The sequence below is a fragment of the Dipteris shenzhenensis genome, chromosome 22, assembly GCF_047967505.1.
Source record: "Dipteris shenzhenensis isolate YYH24624 ecotype China chromosome 22, Dip_SZ_1.0, whole genome shotgun sequence".
NCBI classification, from domain to species: Eukaryota; Viridiplantae; Streptophyta; class Polypodiopsida; order Gleicheniales; family Dipteridaceae; genus Dipteris; species Dipteris shenzhenensis.
This window is the reverse complement of record NC_141617.1, coordinates 23,913,838-23,918,676: the sequence shown is the minus strand read 5'-3', so window position 1 is coordinate 23,918,676 and position 4,839 is coordinate 23,913,838. Positions and strand designations below refer to the sequence as shown.

Genomic DNA, 4,839 nt, shown 5'->3' with positions numbered 1-4,839 from the left:
TTTCGGTTTTTGGCCCTTTGTTGCAAAACACTGTGAACTGGTTCATGAGAGCACAAACCTTGAAAGGGTGAGCTCGATAGATATAATTAAGGCATGCCTATTCAACATGTGTATAGATGGGTGTCTCACCTTCACCGTATTACTAAGTCTGTTGCGTGGCACACTCAAAGACCTCCTTCAATGATCTTTTAACATTCTTGCTTGCACTGGACTGTTCAAGAAGCAATAGATGCAAAGCTAACTTCGTTGGAGGAGACAAAGTACGGATAGAACACCTCCCCACAATAGATAAAATGCTTGGGCTATCACACAAATGTCAATTATGCTCAAGCTACGGCAGCGCAAAAAATGGCAAGATGCAGAATTTGGGAATACGAACAATATTGTCAGGTATAACTTCTTTCTTCTTCCCTTCTTTAATCTCCCGTTCTTTCTCACACTTCGTAGAGCAATGTCAGTCTTGCCTGTAGTTTCGATTCAATAAAGAGAATCAACACAATCACCTTGGAGAAAACACAAATTGATGAACTATTCGAAACATGCCTACCTTCAAGGCACGATGTGGCATCGTCGACAAGCACATCACGTTTTCCCTTGCCATACCTCTTCAATACTTGTGCATGCACTAACCAACAATGTCGAAGTTTGATTGTAGCTTTCAACTCTTGGATCACCAAGTGATACGCAATGACATGCAACCTTGTCCAGGCGGTTGTCGAATCAAATAGTGTTCCTTCTTCACCTCGGGCATATTCTAGCTGAAACAAGGATTTTGACACATTCAATCGCTTGCGTCCGATGCTGATACTCTCTAAATTGATATAGTAGAAGGTAAGGTGTTGCTTAGGATTGCTGGCGAGAGGGGTATATCTCATGCCAGGGCCTTTAGGAACAGTTGCTTCACCAAAGAATAGGGAGCTGTGGGTGTTGGTATTGTTGAAGTGTGACTGGCGAAGCAGTAAGTAAATTTGTTTTGTATGAGAGAGCCCAGCTGCGACGGTAAGGAGACAGCACCGTCCCCAAACCTACCAATCTTGTTGGATTGTATGCCAAATGGACCGAGCACCTATATACGAAATGTGGTACTTGTACCTCCTTTTTGCAGGCTCAAACTAAGAGTGTCGCATTGAAGCCAGCACGCTCCTACAGCTAGATATGTGGCAAGAGATATTTTGCGAGGAGGAGGAGCGGGTTTGAAGGAAAATGGGAGTACTAAATGATCGGCAACAACCCGAGGAACAAGTGAATTGGGGAGTATAGGGAACCCAACGAGGTCACTGCCCCAGTGTCAAGGATCAAAGGGATGGTCTATGGAGGAGTTCCCAAAGAGAGGGCCACTAGAAATTCACTATTAGCTCGTAAGCCTCATATGGGCTAGGGCTGTAGGCCGGTGAGGCTACGCCTAGCTGAAGGGATGAGATCTTGGCTGGAGTTCGACGCCTGCCCCCTCAACCTCTTTGACACTTGGAACCCTCACAATGGCAAGCGTTACTCCCCCAGCAGCAGTAGCCCAAGAAACACCGTCACTTTGAGATCTTCCGAAAGAACCTCATGTATATCAATAGCCACAAGCAACGTGGCTCTTCCTTCCGCCTTGGCCTCAACCGCTTCGTCGATCTCACTAACATGGAGTTCAAAAGAAGCCGATGCCTGGGCTTGAATATGGAGGCTGCAAAGATCCGAGCAATGAGGAGCCATCATGCTGCACAACCCATAGCTCTCAGGTTTGCGGATCTTCCTGAAGCTCTAGATTGGAGAGCCCAAGGAGCAGTGACAGCAGCAAAAGAACAAGGCATGTGTGGTAAGAAATCGAATTTGTAGTCGAGCTGCTTCTTCCACCCGCAAAAGCGTCAGTTTCCTTCGTTGTGGCTGCTTTTCTAAGCACTTCAGTTCTTGTTGTTAGGGAGTTGTTGGGCCTTCTCTACGATGACGAGAGCCATCGAGGGAGCCAACACCATAGCCACGGGGATGTTGGTGAGCGTCTCCAAGCAGGAGCTCGTAACTTGCGACGTAGGAGGCATGAGCTCGACCTGCAACGGAGGGCTCATGGACAATGCTTTTGAGTGGGTGATTGAGAATGGCGGCATCGCGCGACGACAATGAAGGAAAGCTACCCTTACACAAGCTGGACTTGGGAGGACGGTGTCTACGACACCGACTTGGTTTGTTGACAAAAACTCCAAAAAACTCTCTTGATGAGATGTTTTTGGCGATGCAGCAGCTGCAAACAAAAGCAAAGGCACCACCTTTTAGGCAGGCATGGAACTGAATTTAGATGAAGGACTAAACACGTGGCTCAAAAGGAGCTTGGATTTTGTGTTTGATGGCACTATGTTGCCTGCCTAAAAATTGTGTTTTTGGATCTAGCACACCCCAAAGCTATGTGGTACTAGCTACATGTGGTTAGCATTGTAATGTTGGTACTAACTTAACATTACAATTCGAAAACAAGTGCTTGATTTTAAGTTTGAGCATGGTTGTGTGAAAACCCTAGGAGGGTCATCAAACCATAACCCTATATATTTGTAATTTATGAGTGCACTCCCTCTCTCACTCTATCCTCTAGTGCTAGACTCATTTTGAGCTAGAGGCCGTGTGATAGTGGCTTTTCTAAGAGGGCCTCCCCGCATCGAGGCTGAGGCTAGGGAGGCCGTCGAGTGAGGCATGAAGCTGAACTCTATCTGCGTGTGTTGGTTATCGGATGTTGGTGGATAGAGATCCCAGGTTGCATCTCCACTACAACAAACACAATGAGTTGAACAATGTAGCGATGGACAACGTGGAAGGCACATGAATAGCAGGACATAAATTGGAGAGAGAGAGAGAGAGAGAGAGAGCAATTGATGACATCTAACCGGAGTTCCCAGCCCAGCAGTGGACTCCCAAAGCGCACAACTAAGCAAGCATTTTCTCTTCATGGGGTTCCGAATTCTCCTTGCCAGTGGCGTTGAACCAGAACCATTGGTAGACGCAAGGAAGCCCTCTAAGATATATTAAAACAATGCACTTTAACATGGCATGATTCTTTTACTTTGCATAATTGAAATATGTAAAGTACACCAAGTTTAAAGGCATAAGAATAAGTATTAAATGCAATATAAAATCAAGAACGTGTGTTGTATGATTGCACTTTTGAAACCTATGCGACAAAATAGTTTTGTGCATTTATTTATGTATAAGTATGATATTTACTTCGTGTGAAAGTGTTAAATATTAAACTAAGGTGTGTGTTATAATACTGCATTGCAACCTTTGTTAGAAGGTGGCTTTTGATCATCTAACTTATGGAAGATGAGTACACAATGCTTGAGTGTGTCTTTGACTACGTCAATGTCTATAAAAGAAATCTTGATGTGTTAGTTTTGTATTATTCTTTATACTTTTAAGTCATACCTAGAAGATGAGTAATTTATGCAATTATATATGACAAAATGATTAGATATATGGTGTCACTATCTTGTCTCCTAAAAGGTGAAAATTTGGAAGAAACCCATCGACAATTGATAAAAGTGCGCAAGTTTCGACTCTATTAAGCTCATCATGTTTCCCACCTTGCAAGCTTCATGAGTTGTTATCTAATTGTGGGCGCTATGTGTAGCATGCTGAATGCACACAGTACAAACTAGTATCGATATTTGATCATGATGAATCCATATCCACTACCCATGCTTATCTGCAACGTAATTCGAAATCATTATGAAAAGATAAGGATAAAGGTGGGTCCTTATTTTAAAGCATGGTGTGACATATTGCCCATGTTGTGGAGATTGAATCAACGAAGAAATTGCCACAAAAGGACACAACTTCCTAGAGCTTATTCCTTCATGTCTTTGCATTAGGAAACTATAATGTGGTGTCTGTGCACCGGGGAACCATCAACGGTGCTATTTACTAAGGGGGTGGTGCACTTTTGAGCGGTCCAAGTTGTTCATACTTGGGAGGATGGTGGTGTGCTTCTAGGCCGTGCGGGACGGGTGCATCGAGGCTTGAATTCGAGTGCTATACATGTGGACTTAGGAGGAGGTTTAGAGAGGATGCGCATTGTGTGGAGATATTTCTAAAGGAACGGGGGACACGAGAGAAGGGTCAAAGACTTGAAGAACCGCTAGGGGCTTAAAATGTGACCAAGGGGAGACGTGGGGCTGTGGTATTGGATTTGAAAACGTGGGGAATCAAGAAAAAAGATCTGAAATTAAGAAAAAGATTTATTCAAAGCCGGTTAAAAACCAAAAGGGGGGACCTTTCCTCAATTTCAGGGATCGCCAGCTCACGCCAGCGACGGCGCCGGCGACGGCCCGGCCGGCCAAGATCTAGGTGTCCAGACCAGGGCAGGCCTATTTTATAGACCTTCTATCATTAGCTGCCATCAAGTCAAACCCCTCCCCGGCCCATCACGTCCTTTAATTAGCACCCGCCGATGACTCAGCACGGCATCGCCACGTGTCTTTTCAGTAAAGGCCGGTACAGTAACAACACCCGTTTCTTGCAAGATACCCAACGGTAAAAACCCACACACTCATAATTTCCAGCGACTTTTTCGTGCCTGGGGTCAGTAACCGCCCATACCCCGTTGCAGAGCGTCTGTACCTGGTGTCTTGTCCACGTGTCCGTCCCCACCCTTTGACGTGGCTTCCAGTACCGAGGTCAATTTCAGCTGCAGAATCCAGATCAGCCCTTCAAGACTTACCGCCGTCGGCGTTGCCGTAAACTTTGGTGTGCGCGATTTCCAACGGCCGCTCTAAGTTTCATTGCTCATATGTTTGTCCATCTCCGTTCACGCGGATATCTCGGGATATCTCATCCTACGTGGACTTGTACAACTCGATGTAAAGTTGGAAC

General features: G+C 45.3%; 1 pseudogene; it reads left to right on the top strand.

The window, feature by feature from the left end:
• The first annotated feature begins 1,414 nt into the window (after positions 1–1,414).
• LOC147887903 (cysteine proteinase RD21A pseudogene) lies at positions 1,415–2,171 on the top strand (annotated as a pseudogene).
• Positions 2,172–4,839: the final 2,668 nt, after the last annotated feature.